The sequence below is a fragment of the Vombatus ursinus genome, unplaced genomic scaffold (genome assembly GCF_900497805.2).
Source record: "Vombatus ursinus unplaced genomic scaffold, bare-nosed wombat genome assembly UNPS02014870.1, whole genome shotgun sequence".
NCBI classification, from domain to species: Eukaryota; Metazoa; Chordata; class Mammalia; order Diprotodontia; family Vombatidae; genus Vombatus; species Vombatus ursinus.
In genome coordinates this window covers 1,349,527-1,377,044 of record NW_020954648.1, presented here as the reverse complement: position 1 = coordinate 1,377,044, position 27,518 = coordinate 1,349,527, and the positions used below count along the sequence as shown (strand labels likewise).

At 41.0% G+C, this 27,518-nt stretch overlaps 1 pseudogene; it reads left to right on the top strand.

Annotated features, from left to right (window-relative positions):
* The first annotated feature begins 6,595 nt into the window (after positions 1–6,595).
* On the top strand, positions 6,596–7,659 carry LOC114028093 (annotated as a pseudogene).
* Positions 7,660–27,518: the final 19,859 nt, after the last annotated feature.

The window sequence follows — 27,518 nt, the reverse complement described above, 5'->3', positions numbered from 1 at the left end:
TATTTCTCATATATTATTTTGTTGTTGTTATTAAGTTGTTTCAGTCATGTCCAACTTTTCATGACCCCATTTGGTGTTTTCCTGGCAATGATCCTGGAGTAATTTGCCATTTCCTTCTCCAACTCATTTAACAGATGAAGAAACTAAGGCAAACAAAGGTGAAGTGACTTGGCCAGGGTAACACGGCTAGTACGTGTCTGAGGCCAGTTTTGAACTCATGAAGATGAGTCTTCCTGACTCCAGGCCCAGAGCTCTATCTACTACACCACCTAGATGCCCCCATAGTAGGTGCTTAATAAATGTTTATTTCCGCTTCACTTTTCCAGACTAGACATCCCCAGTTCCTTCAATGGATCCTCAATTTGCTTGCCTTTAAGTCTCCTCACCATGTTCATCCCCGTCTTCTGGACACTTTCATTTATCAATATCTTTCCTAAAATGTGGTACTCCATACTGAACCCAGTTTTGCAGATTGAATCTAACCATGGTAGAGTATAGCCAGACTACCACCTCCCTCATTCTGGACACTCTACTTCTACTAATGTGGCCTAAGGTTACATTTGCTTTTCTGGTTGCCATAGCACACTCCTAATTCAGGTTGAATTTACAATCCACTAAAACCTCCAAAACTTTTCCTCCCCACTGATAAAATGTTGTTTAGTCACTAATCCTGTACTAAAGCATTTGATTTAAAAAAACTAAATACAATCTTTATTGTTAGAGTTGTAAGTTCTCCAAGAGGAACTTGTAACCAACAATTGAATAAGGAGAGGATTTTTTTTTCTCCCTACAATCTGTGGGTATCTTGAGCAATCCAGAGCGGACTCTGGCTAGAAGAGATGCCATCAGAATTCAAGAGATCCCAGTATGAAAAAGTTCTTCTCTCAAGCTCGGTTTCCTAATCATTAAAATGAGATGGTTAGACTAGATGACCCCTCAGGTACCTTTCAGCTATAAATCTATTATCCCATGATCCTATGAGATTCTTTATGCTAGGCCCATATTTGACCCTGTGAAATACTTTTTGTGAGATGACTTGGGAATTGGAGTTCCTACAATTTACTTAGGATAGCTATGTGGCAGAATGAATAGAGTACCTGGCCTGGAGTCAAGAAGACTTATCTTCCTAAGTTCAAATCTAACCTCAGACACTTACTAGCTTTGTGACCCTGGGCAGGTCACCTAACCCTGCTTGCCTCAGTTTCCTCATCTGTCAAATGAGCTGGAGAAGGAAATAGCAAACCACTCCAGTATCTCTTTCAAGAAAACCCCAAATTGGATCACAAAGGGTTAGATGGGACTGAAACACTGAACAACAACAATAATTTACTTAGGTTTTGTTGTTGTTGTTGTTATAGTTGTTGGTTGATTTCTTTGAGACTGGGTCTCCCTATCTCACCCAGGCTGGGAGCACAGTAGCCACTCACAGGCTTGACCCCAGTGATGATCAATAACAGAAATTTTAATATTCCTGGTTTCTCACCTCGGCCAGTTTGCTCCTTCCTTTGACACTCTCATTCTTGGGGCTCATCATATTGGTGCCAGACTTAATGAGGACTCCCATTCAGCTTATCACACTGTAGCTTAGAACTCCTGAGGTCAAGAGATCCTCCAGCTCAGCGTCCCCATGGCGGGAATTACAGGTACCCACCACCATGCCCAGCTATACAATTTCCTTGCCGTAGAACTAGATTCATTGATTTGCTTTTCTCATCAATAAACCTTCTTTTGGTATGCTATGGAGGGCATGTTACAAATGAGGAAATTAATGCTGACCTTTTGAATTCTCCAATGGAGAGATTTCCTGAAGTTTCTACATAGAAACTTAAGTCAAAAACATAAAACCCACAAAAGTTTCTCATGCTACAGGCATGTCTTCCAGGAACAACAGAGTCACCAAGAAGTAGAATTTGGTCCAAATAGGGCAACTAGTTGGCACTGTGAATAGAGCGCCAGCTCTGAAATCAGGAGGACCTGAGTTCAAATCTAGCCTCAGGGCGAGTCACTTAACCATGTTTGCCTCACTTTCCTCATCTGTAAAATGAGCTGAAGAAGGAAATGGCAAACCAATCTAGTATCTTTGCCAAGGAAACCTCAAATAGGGTAACGAAGAGTTGGACATGACTGAAAAATGACTGTGTCACAACAAAAGGGTTTATTGAGTTCTCCACCAGGGAAGTCTCAACGAAAGAGGCAAGGACTCCTTGAACAAATGGTACATAAGTTTTATATAGGTTTCAGGGAGTGAGGAACAGGGTAGAGGGGACAGGGCAAAAGCTGATTTGTCAAGGTCCCTGTTCCTGGGGCTCAAGGCTGATCTGGAACCACAACCCTTCCACCCAGTTTTACGGTTAAGAGTTTCTGCATAACACAATACAAGGGCTAGGCTGTTTCTCAGACCAGGTTGCATGAGAGGATACTGTGGCATGTCTTATTTTGGGTTATTTGCATTGCAAGCACAAGGGAGAATACAGACATATATGTGTGAACAAAATGGAGTGATTCTCAAAATGAAGGGGTTCTGGATGCTCAGCTCCCTCTGACCCAAGGTTTGCAGGAATAAGAGTTCTCTTCTCTTTTCTCAGTTTCTCCACCCCAAGCCTAACAGCTCAGCCTCCTCAGATCCCCAAAACAACCTGGCTGCCCACAATAAGCCAACCTCTATATACCTTTACATACTCAACCAGCATTATTTTGATATATTTGGCCCATCTCTGGACAAAGGCAAAAAGACAAACTCATTCTGAATTAGTGGCCTCCACTAATTATGACATAAAAGAATGGGCACCTCTCACCTAACTGCCTTTGCCAGCATACGTACAGCCCAGCCAGAGCACAGTCTGCCAGCTGTCTGGCCAGAGCTGGAGAGAGGAAGTCTGAGCCACCCTCTTGGCTCCTGCAGACCAGCTCCCTGTGGGCACTTTACCCCTGTGGGTCCAGCAGCTAACACATGATATGAGCCTCTAATACGCTAACCCTGTGCTGTATCAGAGACTCAAATTTCCACAAACTCACATCTATCCAAAAATATCAGTGTATTCCACTCTCCTGCTCTCCCTGCTGTCACATGCCTCCTGACCTCTGGGAAGGCAGATGGAGAAGCACAGGCGCAGACATGAGGAGGGACCAGTCCAAGGAAACATAGGTCTAGATTATGTGGAATCTCAGAATTTTATTCTTAAATCATCTCTCATGTATTCTAATTACATTCTCCCCTGTATTATGCTCTGGTTGTTTTTTTGGTTTTTTTTTAAGGCAATTGGGGTTAAGTGACTTGCACAGGGTCACACAGCTAGTAAGTGTCAAGTGTTTGGCCTGAGGCCGGATTTGAACTCAGGTCCTCCTGACTTCAGGGCTGGTGCTCTATCCTCTGCGCCACCTAGCTGCTCCTCTGGTTGTTTCATATGGGTATATTTTGCCTCTCAAATAAGATTATGAAAACAATGCTGTAGACTTCATTTATATCCCTTGCAACATGTAACACAGTGGTGGGCACAGAATAGTGATAAAAGAATAATTAGAAGCAGTGCAGAATAGAGTGCTGGGCCTGGAGTCAGGAAGTCCTAAGTTCAAATCCAGCCTCAGATACTTACTAGCCACGTGACCCAGGGCAAGTTGCTTAACCTGTCTGTGCCTCAATTTTCCTGTCTGTAAAATGAGGATAATAATTGCCCCTCCCTCCCAGGGGTGCTATAAAGATTAAATTAAATAATATCTATAGTTTTGTAAACCTTAAGAGCTATATAAATGCTATTATTCTATTATTTCTAGTTATTGGTAATGACGATGATGATATCATATTTGTATACCTCTTTGTAGTTTGTAAACCATTTCTGCATATGCTGAGGTTGTTCTTTGGAACAACCATGGAACATAAACATGACAAAGCATTAATTATTACTGACTGGAAAAGGTTAAGTCACTTATAATAGCTGTCACTTATATGCAAAGTATATTACAAATGTCATCTCATTTCATCCTCACCATAAATCTGGGAGGTGGGAGCTATTTTTATGCTCATTTTACAGGTGAGGACACTGAGGTTGAGAGAGGTTACATGATTTACACTGAAGCAGGATTTGAACTCAGATTTTCCTGTCTCCAAGTCCAGAGCTCTATCCACTGTGCCACCTAGCTGTCCATGGCCAGGGTCATGCAGTTAGTAAATGGCCAAACTGGTACTAAAACTTAAGTCTCTGTCATGAGGACCAAATGAGCTAACATATGTAAAGCACTTTGCCGATCTTAATGCCCTATGTGAATTCCAGCTGGCATTCTGACTCCTCATTTAGCACTGGCTCCATTATACCTCTCCGTGAGTATTTATTGAATGGAACTGATCTTTTATGATCTCATATCTGGCATCTTTGTGCCTTAGATCGACTGTCTTTGCAATGGTTGGAGGAAAGAGGGCTTAAAGTGCATAAATGAGTGGTACCTGTAAGAGTCTTCATGTTCTAAACACTGCCTGTGCCACTCCCAGAGAGAAAAACAGAGAGCCCAAGCCTGCTGAATTCAGAAGATTCACAGGAGTCTCCAGCTTCTGTTGATGCTGAGAGAACATGAGTCTTAGAGTCAGAAAAGACCTGTGCCTGAATCCTGATTCTGACAGTGAGCGAGTCACTTATGTGATCAAAGCATTAGTTTCTACATCTGTAAAATGAGAATGGTTAAGACTTTCATGACCTATTGTGAAGGTTGCTTTGTAGACCTTGATTCATTATATAAATCTGAGTTAACACTATTGTCGTGGCTGGGTAAGAATACATAGATAAAAAAGGCTACTTAGAAAAGTGAATGGGGTGGCACTCCTACAGGAGGTAAAGGTCTTTATGTGACACATGGGAGCCCACTGAAGGAATTTTCTTCCCTCTATAACTAAGAGGACATTCTGGCTCTAAGAATCCTAGGGACCGCCACTGGTATTCTTTATCCTTGCCAAGAGAAGGATTTAGGAAGAAGGAGTGAGACCTCAGGGGTCTGTAAAATGCTACAGAAGGATGGAAAGGTGGAAGGGACTGAAGGATAAGACAGAGAAATGGGGCTAGAGGCAGGAAAAGGAATAAAGAAGGAAAAGGGAAGAAAGGACTAGAAGGAAGGATGGAGAGTAAATAGAGAGGGGAGGGATACAGGGTAAAGAAGGAAGGAAAAAAAGGGAGGAAGGAAGAATGCTGAAAGTGTTTCTTCTCAGTTCTGATTTATGCTACAAGCTCCCTTATAAGAGATGACCCTAGGCCCATAAGGAGGTGCCACACCCTGCATGCAAAAACGTACAGAAGGGTTTTCTGAGGCAACAGTGCCTCTCTGTGGTCTCAGAACAGAGGCCCTTTTAGGTCCCTATTTAGTACATCTCCTGACTTCTCTACTGGGCTCTTTTCCATTATATACCACAACATATACCATATTATAGTTCACTTTTTTCAGTTCCAAAGAACATTTACCTTATTGAGTCCTTCTCACATCTTTGCCCTCAGTTGCCCCATACCCAAACTTTACCCACCCAGATGCCACCAAGACCTCCCTGTTCCAAGAGCATATACCCTAAGAACTCCTTGGCCTTCCCATTGGCAGGGCTACTGCATCATAAGGACTATTCAGCCTTTCCATCTGCTCTGCAGCCAAACCCTCCTATTCATGTTGTGTCTCCTAGCTATAAAATGAGCTCTTTTTTCCATTTATATTCCTAGCACACAGTAAAGATTTAATAAATGCTTTTTACATCTAAGAGAAATAGGTTACATTGATTATTCCTGTTTTATATGTGGGGAAATTCAGGCATAGCAAGGCAGTGAACTCACCCAAAAGGCAAAAAGAACCTAGAAATTCTTTCCCCCAATACTGGTTTTTGTAACTAAAGGAAAATCCCTCTGGTGCCCAGGAGAATAAATGAGCCTCTAGTTTCTAACTCTGAGTCTTGGGGATTTCTATGGGGATGAGAAATTAAAGTTAAGAAAAAAGCTCTCTGTCCTCATTTCTCTCCAACTCAAGCCTGGAGCTGGTTCTTGTATATTCTACCTTCAGTTAATCAGAATCTGACACCAACTCTGTAACATGCCTTTAGACCAGGACTCTAAATGAGAGTGGGTGAAGGGTTGAAAGAGACAATGAATCTTCCATCATTCCCTAAAATAAAAGGTGCTGCAGGTTAGCCACAAACCACTGTATTCCAGGACTAGTCTGTCATTGAGGGGGTTTCCTGGGGGAGACTGTGCTCCCTAGAATCAGACGCCAAGTCTCTTTTGTACAGAGGAAATTGCCTGGTCTTCATCCAAGGGTCTGAGAAATAAAGAACTATGGCTTTCTTTACCCTCCCACCGGAGGCAGCTAGGTGGTACAGCAGATAGAGTGCTTGACTTGGAGTAAGGAAAACCTTAGTTCAAATTTGACATTAGATACTCTCTATGTGACAAGTCACTTAACCTTTGTCTGCCTAAGTTTCCTTATCTATAATGATAGCACTGACCTCCCGGGGTTATTGTGAGGATCAAATGGAATAATAATTATAAAGAATTTAGTACAGTGTTTGGCACATCATAGGTGCTTTATAAATGTTAACTATTATTATTATTGCTGTTTTTTAACCTCTGAAGATCAAATGAGGCTGCAGCTGGTGGGACAGAGCTGGGAGCCCCACTGGGGCTGGGTTCTGGGGGCCTCAGGCCCTGCAACACCCCAGCCCCTCTCCAGGGGTGTGGAGGTGGAGGCCCTGGTGGCATTGGTAGCCCTTGGAACCACAGAGACCCTGTTCCTAGCATTGGAGTCCTGCAGGATGGCGCTAAACCACCCACTATTCTACGTGAAGCTGCTCATGCAGATTGGTCGTGACCCACTGTCTCCCACTGTTAGGGACCAACATACTGGGGAAGAAGGTCTTCTGCTTGCCCAATTTCTTCACCCAGGCCTGACCCATCATGCAAGTGGATGAGAAGAAGGGACTGTTCTGTGGTCTGAGTCCAAGGTTTATGTCTAGTGCTCTCTCTACTACGTCTTAGGGAAGCTCAGAAAAGGATTTCCCTTCGGAAGAAGTAGAATATGTATTCAACAAGGATGACAGGGAGACATCATGAGGAAAGTGATGAAAGAGATTTCCTGTGAGATGGATGTAGTGTGTGTACAAAATGCTCCTCAACCTTGTACATCATCTCAGTAATTGTATGGTCCAGTGCACGTGGCAGGAGGCCAAATACAAGCTACCCAGTCCCAGCGAAGCTTTGAATGTGCTCCACTCAGTGGTGTGCTGAGCTCCATCAAGAAGATTGTCAAAAAAAGAAGGGCTACTAGGGTTCTTTGTGGGTTTGATACCCCACCTCCTGGGAGATGTGGTCTTCTTGTGGGGCTGTAAGCTCCTGGGTCACTTCATCAATGCCCACCTGGTGGACAACAGTTTCAGCCAAGCGCTGGCAGTTTGGAGTTTCACCAGGTATGTAACGGGGAGTACACTGAGTATGCTGACCCACCCTTTCTTCTTGGTTGGTGACTTCATGGTTGTGAATAACTGTGGGTTGCTGGTGGACCTCCCTCCCTATTCACCTCTGTTCAAGTCCTAGATCCATTGTTGGAGATAATTCATCCATGCAGGGTCAGCTTTTCCAGGGATCAAGTCTGCTTTTCCACCAGATCTCAGTAGCACCAAGCCCATCCATCAATAAATCAGAATAATTTGACTACAATTATAAACATATGATCTCTGCCCACCCTCAGTATGGGTCTGATCATTGGGCTACCTTCTAAGAAAATTGAATGTATAATACATTTTGGATTTGGATTTTTTTTATTGAGGTAATTGGGGTTAAGTGACTTGCCCAGAGTCACACAGCTAGTAAGTATTATGTATCTGAGGCTGAATTTGAACTCAGGTCCTCCTGACTCCAGGGCCAGAGCTCAATCCACTGCACCACCCAGTTGCCCCCTGGATTTGGATTTTTTAAAGATCAAATGAGATAAGAAAAAGTGCTGGACACACAATAGGCACTTAACAGTATACTTTCTTCCTTCCCAAAGCATTACCCGTTAAAATGAGTTTCAAAAACAAGTAGGGATGTTTGAACTTCCTGGCAACCTATAAATAATATCAGAGAGCCACCCCTCATAGACTAGAACAAGTTAAAAATAATGCTTACCATTAACCCATGCATGCAGGGCAAGGAGGGTGGAGATCAGAGTGTGGATAAGAGGTAGAAATATTTATGATTGCTAACTGTGCTATAGTAGAAATAGCACTAGGTCTGGAGTCAGAAGACCTGGGTTCTAGTCCCACCCTCCATTTCTGTTTACTAGCTGTATTACCTTCAGCCAGTCGCTTAACTTCTCTGTACCTCAGCTTCTCCATCTGCATAATGGGGAAAATAATATTTTCACAACTTACCTCAGATGATTTTTCTGAGGACCAAGTAGGATGAGGGTTAAGAAATCATATGACAGTACAAAGAGCTCTGGACTTGGAGATCCAAAGACCTGAGACTAAATCCCAGCTCTGCTCTCTACTCCCTATGTGCCCTTGCATAGGTCATTTTACCTTTGTAAAATGAGAAGCTTAGATGAAATCACCCCTGCAGTCCTTTCTTATTCAAATCTATAATTTTCTGGTTCTAAGACACTTTGTCAATAGGAAAGTACTAGAAATTCCAGCTCTTAGTAGCGTATCAGACTCCCAGGTGTGCCATGGACATTACATGCATTATCTTATTTGACCTTCACAAAGACCTTATGAAGTAATACAAGTGTTCTTATGACTCCTTTACAAATAAGGAAACTGAGGCTCAAAAAGCTTAAGATTGCTCAGTTGTATAAGGAAAAGACAGAACTCAAATCAAGGTCTTTTGACACTATATCTAATGCACTTTTCATTATTTACCATGCTGCTTCTCAAAATGTATAAGTGTGTGTGTGTGTGTGTGTGTGTGTGTGTGTACATGTTGTTAAATAACTATCACATCTGTTACCTAGAATAACCCTTTCCCCGCCATTCTGGAACCCAAAGGGGTTGTCTACTCAAGAAAGAAATACAGAGTTCTAGAAGGAAACACAATTCCAAAAGGTCTCATTTTGCCCTAGGATAGAAAATAGTAAGCTGGTTCAGAGACAGGAAGACTGATTCATACTGGATGCTTTCAGTATAGTAAGAAACTCTCTAAGACAAGTTGTATGTACCCACCCAAGTTCCCTAATCTCTCACTGTTCCCCCCCCCAAATTCTATTTTTCCCACTGCCCCCAAAGTTCCAGAGCTTATCTGACTCCCCTTGCCCTTACTGTCCACATAGCCCCCTAGCATTTAATTGTCCCCCTATTAACTCATTATCTGATTGTTGTCACCCCCAAATCTAGCTGTCTCACTGTTTGGTACAGTGGAAAGAGGGATGGATTTGAAGTCAGAGGATCGAATTCAAATACTGCTTCTGCTACTTAATACCTGCATGGCCTCAGTCAAGTTCTCTGTGCCTTCTTTGCCTCTCATACATAACAAAAGGGTTGGACTAAATGACATACCAGGTCTCTTTCGGCTCCAATTTTAAAACCTTATTGTCTGACAATGAAACTTCATGTATTGACTCTGGTGGTTTTCATTGGCTGTGCCTGGCACCAGGAATGCTATCCTTTCTTCATCTTCATCTCCATCTTCATCTCCTGGCTTCCCTGGCTTCCTTCAAACCTAATTAAAATGCCCACCTTCATCAGAAAATCTCTCCTGATCCCCTTTAGTTCTAGAGCCTTTCCTGTTGAGTGCTTCCAATTGATCCTGTACAGATCATATTCGTATGTAGTTGTTTACATGTTTTTCCCCCATTAGACTGTGAGCTCCTTGAGAGAAGGGATTGACTTTCACCTTTCTTTGTAATCCCAGCACTCAGCACAATGGTTGGCATATAATAGGCAATTAATAAATGTTTATTGACCAACTGACTGACTTCATCCTTTCGCTGCCCTTCCCCCAACCCCATATCCTATTTCCTCACTGACTCCCAGGGCCCTGAGCCCTTGCCATGTCACTCCTCAATGCCTGACTCCAGGCCTGACAATGAAAGCTCCCCCGTGGGGAGCCCCACCTGCTCTTATGCTCCTTGCTGCAATGGAGAGCACGTTCTCTTGCAGTGCCAGCCACATGAGCCTCCCTTGCAAAAAAATTCACATCATACCAGGAAACCCTGATGCATTTAACTGTTTGCTGGTGCATCAGGCTAGTCTGCATCTCTAGGCAATTTTCAAATTTGCAGTTAAAACTCAGCTCAGAGAACTCCAGAGGGAAGTGTTTAACATTGCAGCCCACTCTTTCCCCCTTGGACCTCATGTGCAACTCTCAAGGTTCCTCGGCTGCCACCCTAGGTCACCACTCTGTAGGACTCTGTTCCCCTCCTTCCTTAACTTCCTGCTGGGGAGAGAAAGGGGTGGGAGGGAGAACAATAATGTTGCTAAAAGGAAAAGAAAAAGGCATTTGAAAGAAAATACACAGAAAAGGGGAAAAGGCAAGCTCAAAAGGAAACATATAAACTGAATGGCTTTGAAAGCAATATAGTGAATTTATAATATACCTTAAAGAAGAATAAGATGTATGTAATAAAGATTCATGAGTTCATGTCTTTCTACTTTTTGTGTATATGGAAATACTAATTCTTTTTTAAATTTTAGTATCTAAATGCAGGCTTGATCATTGCCCTCTTATTGACTTATTCCAAATTTCTTCTCTTTCTTTAGAATATCAACTTCTTGAGAGCAGGGATCAGTTCATTTATTGTATTTGTATACTCAGGTCCTAGCACAGTGTCTGCTACAAGAGAGGTGCTAATAAATATTTGTTGATTGGTTGTGGTTGATTGATCTATCTTTCCCTCCTCCACAGTCACTACCCCACACTCTCATCTCAATCCCACCCATGCCAGACCCTACAGCCAACAAAATGATTCACCTCCAGCACCTCCACCTCTTGCTACAGCCAGAAATAAGACCACTTCCTTGCCTTGGAGAAACCGTTTTTGCTGTAACTACCTCCCTACCTCTGCTGAATGATCCCTTTGTGCTCTGCTTTGGGATGAAAGAGACTTTTCTCCTCATATCATTGGATAATTATCACTGGCCTAGACATTTCTTGCTGGAATATGACACAGTGGAATAAGAGTTGGATTAGGAGTCCAAGGAACTGAGTTCAAATCCCATCTCTACCATCCCTCATGCCTATGTGTCCCATCTCTCAGAATCTCTTTTTTCCTTTAAGACTCAGCTCAGATGCTACCTTCTCCATGAAGCCTTTTCTGATCCACCACCCTGCCACCAGGCCCTAGCAGCTTCCCTTCTAAAATTGCCTTACATTAAGTTTACATATATTCTGTACATATTCACTTCTGTACATATTGTCTCCCCCAATAGAGTATAAATTCCTTGAGGGCAAGAATTGTTTCATTTTTACCTTTGTATCACCAACACTTAGCATAATACTTATCACTTAATATCTGCTTAATAAATGTTTGTCTGTTTGTTGTTTGAATTGAATTGAATTTGAATGTTAAGTATCATGCCCCAGAGTAGGTAACTAGGTGTCTCATTTATAAGAGCCCTGGACCTGGAGTCAGTAAGACCTAAATTTAAATCCTGCTTCAGACACTTCCTAGTTGGGTGACCCTGGACACATCACTTAACTTGTTTCAGTCTCAGTTTCCTCATTTGTAAAATGGTTGTGATAATAGCCTTTACCTCCCAGGGTTATTGTGAGGTTTAAATGAGTCAACATATGTGTAGCACTTTATAAACCTGAAAGTGTTGGCTAAATGCTAGCTATCATTATAAGAAAGGGGGGGTGGAGATTTGAGGCTATCAATTATTCACAACTCAGTGATGTTTACATTCTTTTTCTCCAGCTGAAACCAACCAATAAAGGAATGATACTTTTGAATTGGGGGATAAGAAGATAATTTGGGGAGGACAGGTATGGGTAGAATGCTTAATTGTGGAGGCAAGAAAGAGGGAGAAAGAGACAAAATATTCCCTAGTTCCAGTATATTCTGAATGCTGTTAGAATCTGTGGGAGGGAATCATTATTGTCACTTTTATTCCCAAAGCTAATGGAAATAAAGATTTAAATAAATGTTTATGCATAGAACAGAAGTTTCAACATATGATAATGGGATTTAGAGCTAGAAGTAACCTTAGAAACCATCTCATCCAACCCCCTCATTTTAGAGATAAGGAAACTGAGACCCAGATAGGTAAAGTACCTTGATCTAGGTTCCACTTGCAATATGAAGTAGAGTTGGGATTTGAATCCACATCTTCTGACTCCTAAAGCAGCACTCTTTCCACTATACCACACTGCCTTGAAGGGATTGGTCAATGGAAGCTCTCTTGAGTATAACACCAGACTTGTAAAATTCTGGCATACTTGTGAATTCCAAAGCAGTTTCATTTACTAATAGCCATAATTAAGGCAGAAGCTCTATTAAGCAAACAATTAGGTTTTGGAATAGAAATGTAAATCAATTTTGTGGATTATCCACAGCAAAACATTAATTCTTCCTACTACTCAGCATTCTTCTGAGCTACTCTCTCCACCCTCAGTTGGTATGCCTATGAGAGAAAATAATAATTAAATTTAAGCCTTATAAAGTGAATATATCTACTGGGAAGGGGGCAGGGTGGGACCATACACTGGTGGTAGAGAAGAAAAACCTGAGCACTGTGAGTTTCAGGGAAACATTTTCTTCCCAGATAAAATAATCTCAGAGGCCAAAGGTCATGGAATTTAGCCTGGGAAACTCCCACAACACATTGCATTACAAAGCTGAAAATAAAGGCTATATGGAATGTCTGGTATTTGGGATTATCTGGTTCTTTCACTACCCACTTCTTGGATTATTTCTTAAAACCTACTAGAATAATCCAGAATTGAGGTCTGGATAAGCAAAGGTCATTCATAGAGAAGTATGAAGGAAAAGCCAGCATGCCCTAGTGGAAGGAATAATGGATTTAAATCAGTAAGCCTGTGTTTAAGTCCTGGCTTGCTGTGTGCCCCTAGAAAAGTCATTTTACTTTTCCCAGCCCCATTTTCCTCCTTTGTAAATCTGGATACTAACACTTATACTATCTACTTCACACCATTGGGAGAAAAGCACTTTGTGAACCTCACAGTGCCATGATTACCCAGAAAACAATGACTAAAATAAAAGCACTAAAATTCTAATAAATGATGATGAACTCCAATAAACTAGAATGATCTGTCATTGAGGACTAATGAGAAAACATGCCTTTCTTTCCTCGGCAGAAAGGTGGGGACCATGTACATGGAATAACGTATATTCGTAGAGACCTTCCCACTGGGATTGACTGTGGCTGCTGTCCAAGGTACCGGTGGGTAAGTAGAATATGGGTTTGAATTCTCTAGGGTTCATTAGGCCAACACTACATAGTGTAACCACATAGGGCATTCTTAGGAGAGAACCACTTCTTATTGTAAAACCTTAAAGCACTATATCAAGGTTGGATATTTTTCTGCTACTGTCTCACTCAGTTCACCTTTGACTCTTCATAGCTAGCTGCCCTATTATTAGTTTGTTAGAAGACAGTCAAACTAAGAAACAGCATACCTCCCTAATGCTTTCCAAAAAGAACACATAACAGCTACCAATCAGTCTGTCATCCATCCTTGCAGTCTTATTCTTTCTCCAAGATGTTTCATGTTCTAGTGGAAAGAGCTTCCTTTCTCTGGGCCTTATCTCAAAAATGATACAGTAGAAACAGATCATCTCTAATGTTCCTTCTAACACAAACTTTCTATGCACATGTGTATTATGCCTATTTTCCAGATGGAACCATATGTCACTCATAGACAGAAGGATTTACCTAATGTCTTCATTTATGATGCTAAATTCAAAGGAATCCTACAAAGGAAGAAAGGAAAGAAACAAACATTTATTAAGTGTTTGCATGTGCCAGGCACTGTGTAAAGTGCTTTACAAATATTATCTCATTTGATCCTCACAACAATCCTGGAAATTGGACACTATTATTATCCCCATTTTATAATTGAGGAAATTGAGGCAGACAAAGGTTAACTGGCTTGCCCTGGGTCATCTAGCTAATAAGTGTCTGAGGCTGGATTTGAACTCAGGTCTTCCTGAGCACTCTATCCACTGTGCTACCTAACTGACAAATGGAACATACTCACATTTGGTTTCCTTCCTTAGGTTTTATTTGTGGAAATAAAAATTACTAGTCATTAGATGGCCCCAAGCATTAACACCTGCTGCTCCACATAGGTGCATTTGCCGTAGCACCCTCTGAAGTCCTGGGGATGCGATAGCCATTTGGGAGACAAAGCTCCACAAAGGTCTGGACTTCGGTAAAAGCTGAGGAATCCATCCCTTAATGTGGCTAAATGGGATAATGTGGCTAAAGAAGGACCCTAGACCAAGGATCATGCACAGAAGGAATTTGACACCAGCCCAAACCAGTCCAGGTTATCCTGCAGGATACTTTGTCCACCCTAGGTTCATATTCCAGGCTTGTTTCTAAGCTCCAGTGATATGTAAAAAGTGGGCAGGGGAGGGCTTGAAAGGATCATTATGGCTCCCAGCTTGTACATACTTCCCGCAATATTCACAGACGTTCTGAATTTTCTCTGGCAATGGGATCTTGAAAGCCAATGAATCAACAAAGTAAGTGCTATTTTTTTAAGCATTTACTATGTAGCTGGAACTGTGGTAAGCACTGGGGATTCAAAGAAAATCAAACATAGTCTCTGCCATCAATAAGCTCACATTCTAATAAGGGAGACAACATGAAAACAAGTATGTAAACACAAGACATATTCAGAGAATATGGAAGGTAATCTCAGAGGGAAGGCAGTGATGGGAAACGCACAGTAGTGAAAGTGACCAGCTGAGTTTTGAAAGAAGCCAGAGAAATCAATAGGCAATAAAAAGAAGGGAGAGCATTCCAGGCATGGAAGACAGCAATTGCAAAGTCTTAGAAAGATGGAAGTGTTGTGTACAAGGAACAGTGAGAAGGTTGGTATCAAAAGATCATAGAGTTGATGTAAAAGAGTGAACTGTAAGAAGATTGGGAAGATAAGAAGAATCCATACTGTGAAGAGTTTTAAAGACAAACAAAAAGATTTTATATTTGGTCCTGGTAAGGTTATTGCTGGATGGTTCAGTGGATAGAATGCTGGGTGTGGAATCAGGAAGACTCATCTTCCTGAGTTCAAATCTGGCCTTAGACACTTTTGTGTGACCCTGTACATGTCACTTAATTCCATTTTCCTGTTTCTTTATCCATAAAACGAGCTGAGAAGGAAATAGCAAACCACTCCAATATCTTTGCCAAGAAAATCCCAAAAGGGGTCATGAAGAGTAGGACATGACTGAAGCAATTTAACAATGACAACAAAAAGTAACAGAAATCCACTTGAGTTTATCAAGTAGGGGAATGATGGGGTCAGACCTATGCTTGAGGAAGATAACTTTGGCAACTGAGTGAAAGATAGATTTGAATAGGAAGCTGAGGCAAGGAGACTGAAGACTTGTCCACCATTTCCACTCTGAGTGCTGTGTTAGTTCTTGATTTCTGCCTGGATGATTAGTTCTCAATGTCATTGAGACTATTTATTTCTCTTTTCTGGACCTCAGTTTCCCCTTTTCTTCCCTTTTGCTAGAAGACAGAGCCTAGTCAGAAGAAAATTCTCTGGTCTTTCATGAACAGGTCATTGTGGTTTTTAGGTCCTCTTAGGAGTCCAGGAGATTTACTTTCTTACAAAGAGTTTGCAGGAGAAGCTCAAAAAAGCAAAACACAAAACTCAATCTACATTAACTCCTTGTTAAAAAATGAATTCTCAACTCAGTTTAATTGCTGTAATTTCACCCACATTATGCCTGCTCTGTAATTAAAAAAAACTACCTAGCTAAAGATGTATTGTCCTAGTCATTAATACCATAGGATCCAGTTAGAGTAGTGGTATTTTCATATTAGAATGAGAGGGAAAAAAAGACAGATTTAATCTTATTAGATTATAACCTCCTCTTGGACAGGAACCTTATCTTATACTCCATATTTCCCACAACACAAAGCAAGAGACCAATGAATGTAAGTTAAATGAATGGAGGCCCAATATACAGCACTGTGACAGAGTTTTCAACCTGGAAGGAACCTCTGAGAGCATTATCCAACTTGCTTCATTGGAGAGTTGTGGGAACAGAGATTCAGAGTGGCTAAGTGTAACTCAAAGTTACTCTACTAATCTATGGCAGAAACATGGGAATTTGGGCCTCTGACTCTAATTCCCATGCTGTTTCCATGAACACATACAAGTTTTCATGATAAATTAAATTTTTTGAAATGTAATCATATGTTAAATGCCATAGAAATCATTCATCTGTGGTGCCAAGGGAGCTGTATAACCTATTATCATTTTCTGGTTCTGCTGCTGCAGGCAGTGTGCTAGAATTGAAAGCACACTGGATTAAGAGTGAAAAGACCTAGGTTCAGACTTTTGCTCTGCTACTTATCTGTGTGACCTTGGAGAAGTCACTTATACTCTGGGACTCAGCTACCTGATTAAATAAGGGGATTGTAAAATAGGCTCTAAGGTCTCTTCCAGTTCTAAATCCATAACTTATGATCCCTGATATGTCTGTGCCCCAGTGCCCCACTCCCATGGAAGGGATTGCAACTCAATTCCCTGCAAGTAAGATGCCAAATAAAACCATACCTACAAAGTGCATGTTAAACATACAGCACACTCAAACTCCTTTGCCTTGCATTCAAGGTCCTCCACAGTTTGACCCCAAACTACCTTTCTCTCTCCCTTCATGTATATTTTTTGTTCTTCAATCATTTCAGACATATCTGACTCTTCGTGTCCCTATTTGGGGTTTTCTTGGCAAAGATACTGGTATGGTTTCCCATTTCCTTCTCCAGCTCATTTTACAGAAGAGGAATTGAGGTAAACAGGGTTAAGTGACTTGATCAGGGTCACAAAGCTGTCTGAAGCTTGATTTGAACTGAGGAAGATGAGTCTTTTTGACTCTGGGCATGATGTTCTATCCACTGAGCCACCTAGCTGCTCCAGTACATTGCACTACACATATTATCTAGTATTCATGGAACATGCATCATAATTTTCTCCCTCCAAACCTTTGCTATCTCTGTTCCCTCCACTGAAACATGTAGCTCTATTTGTCCAGTTACTTCAAAGCTCAGGCCAAATGTGACCTACTTCATGAAGTCTTCTGTGATCTTTCCATCTAGAAATAATTGCTGTCTCCTCTGGACCCCCATATCACTTGTGGGTCTCTGATTGCCCTTTCATAGCCTACCCTTTCTTAGATTCATTTGTTTATATGGTTCATCTTCCCAGCTAGATTGTAAACTCCATGAGAGTATAAGATGAACCTTATTCTATTTTATTTCAGGTATGGTATTTAGCACAAAGATTTACATGTAGTCCATGATCAGACATTATTTTGAATGAATGTACAAAAGTTTCAGAAACAAGCCCTTTCCTGAGAATAAAATGAAATCCCAGCCTTGATGTCTCTGTTTGGTTAGAGCTGGCGTGGAAAGAAATTTCCTTGCCTCAGGGAGGAATGAAATTCAATCTAGAGGCATCAGACAGTATCATTTTAGCATCATCTCTTGTATTTAAAGGGGAGTGGGGAGAACCACCCTACCAACAAGACATCAGCCAAATTAATTGTTTTCCTGATTAACAAAACACAATTAAGCCCCAAATGCTAGCAGCTTGGGGGAAGGTTATTGTGTGTTATCCTACAGACCTTCTATGGTCACATAGCAATGACAGCTTCATTCTGCCCCTCCCTGCTCCTCTCTCTCTCAGGGGACCCAGAGACAGATAACACTGCAAACTCATTATGGCCTCATTGCCTGAATCCTCTCTAGGGAAACAGAGTCTGATCTTAGCCTGAGGTGCCAGGGGACGAGTGTGTGTGTGAGTGTGCATGTGAGTGTGAGTGTGTGAGTGTGTGTGTGTGTGTGTGTGTGTGTGTAAGTAAATGAGTGAGGAGGGGAAGAAGAAGAGAAAGAGAGGGAGAAGGCAAATAAATGAGAATACTGAGTGCTGCACCAGTTCTAGTCCAAGCTTAGAAACTTACCAGTTGTATGATGTAGGGCAAATAACTTAAACCTTTATAAGCCTCAGTTTTAATATCTGGAAATGTGAAATAATGATCATCCAAACACAAACTTATCATAGATACATGGAGAGGTATGGGGGGATGAGTCAAAGGGCAAGGTCCACTGGCAATGGGGTGCTGATATTATCTTTATATACAATCCATCACAACAAAGATCCTTGAAATGAATAGCAGCAAAAGTGAAGGCATTTCCAGTTCCAATGTGCAACATGCCTTGAGCCCTTGCTGCCCTTGTCAGGACCCCAGGCAAAGTCACTGCTATAGGTAGTCTCCTAAACCAGTCTCCATGTTTAGGAGGATAAGACATTGACAGCCCTGAGGACTCAAGGAAGGTTGCATCAATCTGAGCTCCAGTCTACATCCTTCTTCATCCTAAGAGGAAGCTTGTTCCAAAGAAGATAACACTAAGGTCCTGGTAGAGGATTCAGACAGCCTTGGGCCCCATTATGGCAAAGATAGACTGACTCCTAGACTCAAGACAGATCTGCTTAGGAAGCTCTGAGCCACCCCAAAGCAGAGTTAAGGGGAAAGAGAACATTTGGCAGGAAGCTCCTGGAAGGGTAACTTGACCTTTGGACAGTTCCCAGCTATTGACTTTAACTCTGACTCAGCCTCTGCTTCATCATTCTCTTGGCTTCTCCAGTCCCAACCTGGCCTATCTTTGTATATCATTCCATCATCCTCTCAAGATCAGTTCCTATTTACAAAATTTCCTCCCTTAGCTTGTCTATTTCACCAAGGAAGACCGACTTGTTGCGTTTGTTGTGTATTGTATTAATCCTTAGTTGACCTGAAGCTTTTGTACATTTCTAAATGTAAAGCTTTGCTCTTCACTTGACGTGACCATGAGCCTCATCTTTCTGTATAGACTCAAAACATTTGTCCACTTCCATCATGGCAGGAAGAGCTCCAGAACACAACTGAGACCAGGCAGAGGACTTCCTAAAAGGAATGGTGAAAAGGAATGACTGGGAGCTGCCCTCTATCTCAGCCTCCACACATGATGGAGGCTGAGATAGAGGGCAGTTGAAAGAGTTGAACCAATCAGATCAGAAAGTCAGCTTTATTAAGGTTAAATTGGTTAACTGAGGTGAGGAGGCTTGTCCAGAGATACCCAGTGAGTCACAAGATGGCTGAAGCATAAGTCAAAGTCAGTGCTTTAGGCTCTCGATTCCTGGCTGTGACTACCAGACCATGCCCCACCTCCATTAACCTCTCAGAGATCATGTGCCCTCATCTGCTACCAAGCAGCTAAGGCTGTGCCTGTCTTAGTGTCATGGTACATCAATCCTGCCAGGCCTTTCTTTTATCAGAAGTTGTCCTGGTGGCATTATAGCCCAGGCTCGGAGCCCTTCATGGATCATGGCCTCACTTGGGATTCTCTATTAAATTCACAAGCTTTTCCTCTGTCACAAGTTTAGGACCATTCATTCCTCAACTGTCTCTCCTCTCCATATATCCCCCATGTAATTCTTACCTCTTCCCAGCTCTCTAGGAAGATAAATTATGGGTGACCAGCTGGTGAAAGCAGACCTTTATCTCAGATGTGTTTTTCACCTGCAATTCAGAAAGAATTTCTGCTGTTTGTCCTTGTTAGGGTTCCAACTATGGGGAAAGTGGACAACTACCCTGGGTATATCTCCAGAGAGGGAGAGTTGGGGTAGAGGCAAGGTAGAGACCAAAAGGTCATACCTACATATCAAGCTGGTACCTCCTGTTAATGGGAAGGGAATTGGCCTCCAAAGTAATTTGACACACTTCTGAAGGTCCTAACAAATCTGTCACCACTGCTCTTCCCAAGGCTAAAATTGAGTGCCCTGATATTGACATCACACAATACGCCTCTAGTCCTTGTCCGAGATCTCTTATTGTCTAGTCAACCTCGTTTTGCTTTCTAGCTTCAAAGGGCTCTCCATCATCAAACTCTATCTTACGCTCTCCTGCAGACTGCCAGGGTCAGACTCACTTCCGCCCTGTGGGCATTAATAAAGTGACACTTCTTCTACAAGACAGTCCTTCAAACACTTCACAGAATCACAGACTTTCAGTGTTGAAAGGGACCTCACAGTCATCCAGGTCAACCCATATCCAAAAAAGAATCCCCATAGCAATGCAACAGACAACTAGTTGTCCAGTTTTTGCATGGAGACCCTCAGTGAGAGGGAATCTGTTACCATTGTGGGTTACCCATTCTTCTTTGGGATAGATTCAATTGTCTTCACATAGGATAGCCACGCCACCCCCCCCACGCCTAGAAAGTACTGTTTCTTCTCTTCATGTTTCCTTCAAGATTCAGCTCAAATGCCACCTTCTAAATGAAGCCTGGGTTGCTCCCTCTAGCTGCTAGTGCTGTTCCCTTCCATTTATCTTGTATCTATTATGCATATACCAACAGTATGTGTATATATCTGTATGTATGTATGTATGTGTATATATATGTATATATATATATATATACACATATATAAATATACACACACAGACATATACACACATATCTATGTCTATCCGTGTAAGTAGGTATATGATACAAATGTATAAATGGAAATGGGAAGGGGGGAGGGAGAGAAAGATATATAGATATAGACATGAAGAAATATATACATCTTCTCCAGCTAGACTGCAAGTTCCTTGAGGGCAGAGACTATTTCACTTTTTTCTTTGTCTTCCCAGGACCTAGCAAGTGCATGGTATACTCTCCAGACTGTCACTTGCCTTCTCATCTCCTTTTTTCCCACAGTTCTCTTTTCCCACTGGTGAGTTAGTCACAAAACCTCCTCTTTGAGAAAGCCCAGGTCGGCCCTTCTTCATTCTCCAGACTTCATCACCTTGTCCCCATGCAGGAACCTCTCCATTCAACCATTTCAGCTCTCTTTTACATGTTGTCTTCACCCAGTAGAATGTAAGCTCCTTAAAGGTAGAGACTGTCTTTCTTTTTTATTGTACTTGTATCCCTAACCCTTAGCATGATGCCTGACACATTTTCAAGTAAGCACTTAATAGATACCTTTTGGTTTGACTTGACTGGCACATAGTAGGTATGGAAAAAATGCTTATTGGTTTGATTGGTAGGAAAGTCTTTCCTCCAATTAAACAATAATTTCTCTTTTGCAGCTTACAAATATTGTTCCTTGTTCTACAATCTGGAATCAAACAGAACAAGTCTTATCCTTTGTCCAAGCAATAGCATTTTGTTTTTTTCTTTTTTTCTTATGGTAATTTTTATTTATTTTTTTGTTTTCCACATTTACTTCCACAAGATTTTGAGTTCCAAATTTTCACCCCATCTCGCCCCTCCTCCCACCCCAAGATGGCGTGTATTCTGAATACCCCTTCCCCTAGTCTGCCTTCCCTTCTATCTCTCCCCCCGCTCTTATCCCCTTCCCCTTCAATTTTCCTGTAGGGCAGGATGGATTTCTGCACCCCATTTCCTGTATTTCTTATTTCCCAGTTGCACATGAAAACATTTTGTTAAACATGTGTTTTTAAAACTTTGGGTTCCAAATTTTCTCCCTTCTTCCTTCCCCACCCACCCTCATTGGTAAGGCAAGCAACTAAATATAATTTATATATGTGCAGTTATGCAAAACACTTCCATAGTAGACATGCTGTGAAAAACTAACTCTATTTCCCTTAATCCTATCCCACCCCCCCATTTATTCTATTCTTTCTTTTGACTCTGACCCTTCTCAGAAGTACTTGCTTCTGATTGTGCCCTTTCCCAATCTGCCCTCCTCTGTATCATCCCCCTACTCTCTTGTCCCCTTCCCCCCCCCATTTTCCCATAGGGTAAGACAGATTTCCATACCCAATTGAGTGTGTATGTTATTCCCTCCTTAAGTCAAATTCTATGAGAATAAGATTCACTCATTCCCTCTCACCTTCCCCCATTTCCCCTCTACTGTAAGAGTCTTTTCTTTTCTGTTTTTTTGTGAGATAATTTACCCTGTTCTACCTCTTCCTTTCTCCTTCTCTTAGTATAATCCTCTCTCACCCCTTAATTTTATTCTCCAGATATGACCCCTTCATCTTCAACTCACTCTGTGTCCTCTATGTATCTATCTATATCTACATATACGTACATATAATTTTTTCCCCTCCAACTACCCTAATACTGACAAAGATCTCATGAGTTACAAATATCATCTTTCTGTGCAGGAATATAAACAGATCAACCATAATAAGTCTCTTATGATTTTCTCTTTCCTGTTTACCTCTGCATGTTCCACTTGAGTCTTGTATTTGAAAATCAAATTTTCTGTTCAGCTCTGGTCTTTTCATCAAGAATGCCTGAAAGTCCTCTATTTCACTGAATGACCATTTTTTCCCCTGCAGGATTATACTCAGTTTTGCTGGGTAGGTGATTCTTGGTTGTAATCCTATCTCCTTTGCCCTCCAGAATATTATATTCCATGCCCTACGATCCCTTAATGTAGAAGCAACTAAATCTTGTGTTATCCTTATTGTGTTTCCACAGTACTTGAATTGTTGCTTTCTGGCTGCTTGCAATATTTTCTCCTTGACCTGGGAACTCTGGCATTTGGCTACAATATTCCTAGGAGTTTTCTTTTGGGGATCTCTTTCAAGTGGTGATCAGTGGATTCTTTCCATTTCTATTTTGCCCTCTGGTTCTAAAATATCAGGGCAGTTTTCCTTGATAATTTCTTGAAAGATGATGTCTAGGCTCTTTTTTTGATCATGGCTTTCAGATAGTCCAGTAATTTTAAAATTCTCTCCCCTGGATCTATTTTCCAGGTCAGTTGTTTTTCCAATGAGATATTTCACATTGTTTTCTATTTTTTCATTCTTTTGGATTTGTTTTACATTGTCTTGATTTCTCATAAAGTCACTAGCTTCCAATTGCTCTATTCTAATTTTTAAGGAAGTGTTTTCTTCAGTAATCTTTTGGACTTCCTTTTCCATTTGGCCAATTTTGTTTTTTAGGGCATTCTTCTCCTCGTTGGCTCCTCTTTTGCCATTGGGGTTAGGCTATTTTTTAAGGTGTTATTTTCTTCAGTATTTTTTTGGGTCTCCTTTAGCAAGCTGTTGACTTATTTTTCATGATTTTCTTGCAAAACTCTCAGTTTTTCCTCTACTTCTCTTACTTGTTTCTCAAAATCCTTTTTGAGCTCTTCCAAGGCCTGGGGCTGATTCATATTCTTCTCGGAGGTTTTGGATGTAGGAGCTGTGGTTTCATTGTCTTTTTCTGGTTGTATGTTTTGATCTTCTTTGTCACCAAAGTAAGATAATATAGTCTGACTCCTTTTGCGCTGCTTACTCATAATCCCAGTCAATTACTTGAGCTTTAAACTCTTTGTCAAGGTAAAAATCTCCTTCCAATGTGGAGAATGTACTGTCCCAAGCTTCGGGGGGTTGTATAACTGTTTTCAGAGATACTTCTAGGGACCTGAAAATTTTCAGTTCTTCCAAGGTGCTATGATAAGGGGTGAGGTGTTTTCTCTCCACCGCCACAAGAAGCTTCACCACACCAGCATTCCTCCTCTCCCCAGGACCGCCCCTCAGAACTGTGACCCAGATCCAAGCACCAATAAAGCAAGAGATTCCTGCTTCAGCACTGGCAAAGAGATCCCTGGAATCCACCTCTGATCAGACACTTGATTCCCCCTCAGTCTGTGGGCCGGAAGCTCAGGAAACAGCCGCGGCCCTGGAGGTGGCTGAGACCTAGCCCCTTCTCTCACCACAGTCACAGACTTTTCCCACTGACCTTCCAAGTTGTCTTTGGCATTCCTGGGTTGAGAAGTCTGGAAACCACCACAGCTGCCCGCAATTTAGTCCTCTGAGGCCTACTCCAGGTTCTCTGCAGCCTGCGTACCCATGCCGAACTACGCTCCTCTCCCCGCCCGGCGCGATATACCTTTCCGATCAAACATCCAGGCTGTCTTTGGCTGGAAATTTGTTTCACTCTGTCTTTTTGTGGGTTCTGCTGCTTTAGAATTTGTTTAAAGCCATTTTTATAGGTATTTGGAGGGGTTTGGGGGGAGAGCTCAAGCAAGTCACTGCTTTCCCTCCTCCATCTTGGCTCTATCCCCCAAGTAATAGCATTTTGAATCAATAGAGACAACTATTCTGTCCTCCCCTGAATCTTCTTTTCTCCAGGCTCAACTTCCCCAAGTTCTTTCAACCAATTCTCAAATGGAATGGACTCTTCACCAATTTGATTTATTTCCTATAGACACTCTCTACCTTAATAATGACTTTCCTAAAATGTGTCCCTAGAACGGAACACATAATTCCAGAGGTGGTCAAACCAGAGCAGACTATACTACAACCATTATCCCCCTTATTTCTGTATTCATGCCTCCCTTAAAGATGAAAATCAAATTAGTTTTTTTGGCTACCATGTCACACTGTAGACTCATATGGGGTTGAAGTTCATTAAAACCCCTAGGTCCTTTTTCATATAAAATTCTGAAGTCTTTCCTCAATAGAATAGGTTGCTGTGTGGATGGCCATATAACTCCAGTTCCTGGACTTCTGAGTATTTATCATATCCAGTTTGCAAAAACCACCACTGTTTCCCTATGAGTCTGAGTCTATGTCTTCAAGATAGCTATCATGACCCACTCAGTCTTTTCCCCTTGATTAAATATCCCCAGTTCCTTCTACCTATGCTCATATGTCATGAACTTTAAGACATTCATCATCATAGTTGCCCCTTCTGCATACTTCCCAATTTGTTAATGTCCTAAAATACAGTGTCTGAAAGTGAAAGTAATACTCCATAGGTGATCTGAATGAGGCACAGTACAGTAGGACTATCACTTCCTTATTATTTCCCTTAATGCAACTTAAGATTACATTACTTTTTTGGCTACTAAATCATACTCTTGACTATTATTAAAACTGAAATCCACTATAACCCCCAGATCTTTTTCAGATGAACTGCTATCTAGCCATGCTTTTCCTTTTTGTATTTGTGAAGTTAATTTTAAGCCCATGTGTAAGACTCTGTATTTGTCCCCATTCAACTTAATCTTATTTAATGTAGTTCAATATTATGGTCTTGGGCAGCTAAGTGGTGCAATAGATAGAACGCTGAACTTGGAACCAGAAAGACTCAGCTTCATGAGTTCAAATCTGGCCTGAGACACCTTACTAACTGTGTGACCCTGGGCAAGGCACTTAACCTCGTTCGCCTTAGTTTCTCATCTGTAAAATGAGCTAGAGAAAGAAATGGCAAACCACTCCAGTATCTTTGCCAAGAAAATTGAAAATGGAGTCACAGACAATTAGACTGGAAAATAACTTAACAATATTTTGGTCTGTGAAAATCCTCTTGAATTCAGACTCTGTCATCTAGTATATTATGTATTCTTAACAACTGCATGTCATCTACACATTTACGTCATCTATGACTCTATCGAAGTCATTGGTAAAAATGACATAAGTCTGAGCATATATTCCTGGAACATTAAATCAAAGTCCTTCCTCTGAAGTGACATTGAACCATTAATGTCACACCCTTTAGATTCAGCTCTTCAACCAATTCCAAATCCACTTAATTGTATTATGCTCTAAACTATAAGAATAGTATGTGATATTTTGTCAAAATAGCTGATATAATCTAAGCTAACTATATTTACAGCAGGCTCCTGATCTATCAGTTTAATATCCTTCCTTAAAAAAAGCTAAGATTAGTTTACCATGATCTTTTCTTAATGAAACCATGCTGTATCTTTTGATTACTGTTTTCTTTTCTAGATATTTTCTGGGCATCCTTTTAATAAGTTCTGGAGTTTTATAAGAAATCAAAGTCAGACTTATTCACTTATAGTTTGCAGACTCAATCTTCTTCTCTTTTTTGAAAATTGGGACATTTGCCTTTCTACAATTCTACAGTACCTCTCCTATTCTCCACGACATTTCAAAGATAGTAGCTTTTCAGTAACATTTGCTAGCTCTTTCAGTACACAAGACCAGGTGGTCTAAACTTATCAAGGATAACTAGAGGCTTTTACTATCTCTTTACTTACCTATCCTTTCCAGTCAACAATCATTCTACTTGGCAGGGGAATAAAAGCAAAATAAGAATTAGGCATCTCTGCCTATTGTTAACATTGTCCCATCCACCCCAAGCAAAGGTCTTCTATTTTCTTTGATTTTTCTCTTTTCCACACTATAGCATTAAAAAGCCATACCATTTTTTCTTTAGCTTTCCTCACTAATCTCTGCTCATTTTGAGCTTTAGCATTATTGACACTATCTTACAGAAACATGCACAATTCTGTATTCATCCCTGTTACCTATCCTTGCTTCCATCTATGTACACAAAGCAGCTAGGTTATCCAGTTGATAGAGTGCTGGGCCTGGAGTCAGGAACACCAGAGTTCAAATCTAACCTCAGACACTTACTAGATGTGTGACCCTGAGCAAGTCACTTAATCTTTGTTTGCCTCAATTTCCTCATTTGTAAAATTAGAATAATAATAACATCTACCTCTCAGGGTTATTGTGAAGATCAAACAAAATAATAATTGTATGGCACTTAGCACAATGCTTGGCACATGGTAAGTGCTATTTAAATGTTAGCTATTATGATTACATGTTTTTTAAATCTAAATTGGTTGATGAGTTCCCTGTGTACCCACCATGGTATATTTAAACATCTCCCCCTTTTTTCACCCTCATCAAACTCATGTCCCTTTGTATATTCAAAATTTCATTCTTGAGAGCTTACCATTACTCTAAGGCTGACTTTTGCCATAGAAAGTTAGGGCACAGGATCCTATCTTACATTCCTTTAAACCCTTTGAAATCAACTGTATCAAAATCTAAAATATACATCAGGTTACATCCTTCTTTTTTCTCCTCTACTACAAATTCTAATATGTTTTCATCACTTCTCCCTGAAATCCTCATTATTTATTTTTTTAATTATTTAATTTATTTATTTTTAGTTTTCAACATTCACTTCTACAAGATTTTGAGTTCCAAATTTTCTCCCCATCTTGCCCCTGCATCCCAGGATGTTGTGCATTCTGAATCCCATTTCCCCTAATCTGCCCTCCCTTCTATATGCCCCTCTTCTCTTATCCCCTTCCCCTTCTATTTTCCTGTAGGGCAGGATAGATTTCTGTACCCCACTGCCTATATATCTTATTTCCCAGTTACAGGTGAAAACAATTTTTAACATTTGTTTTTAAAACTTTGGTTCCAAATTTTCTCCCTTCCTCCCTCCCCACCCACTCTCGTTGAAAAGGCAAGCAACTCAATACAGGTTATACATGTGCAGTCATGCAAAACACTTCCATAGTAGTCATGTTGTGAAAAACTAACTATATTTCCCTTCATCCTATCCCACCCCCTGTCTATTCTATTCTCTCTTTTGACTGTGTCCCTTCTCAGAAGTGTTTGCTTCTGAT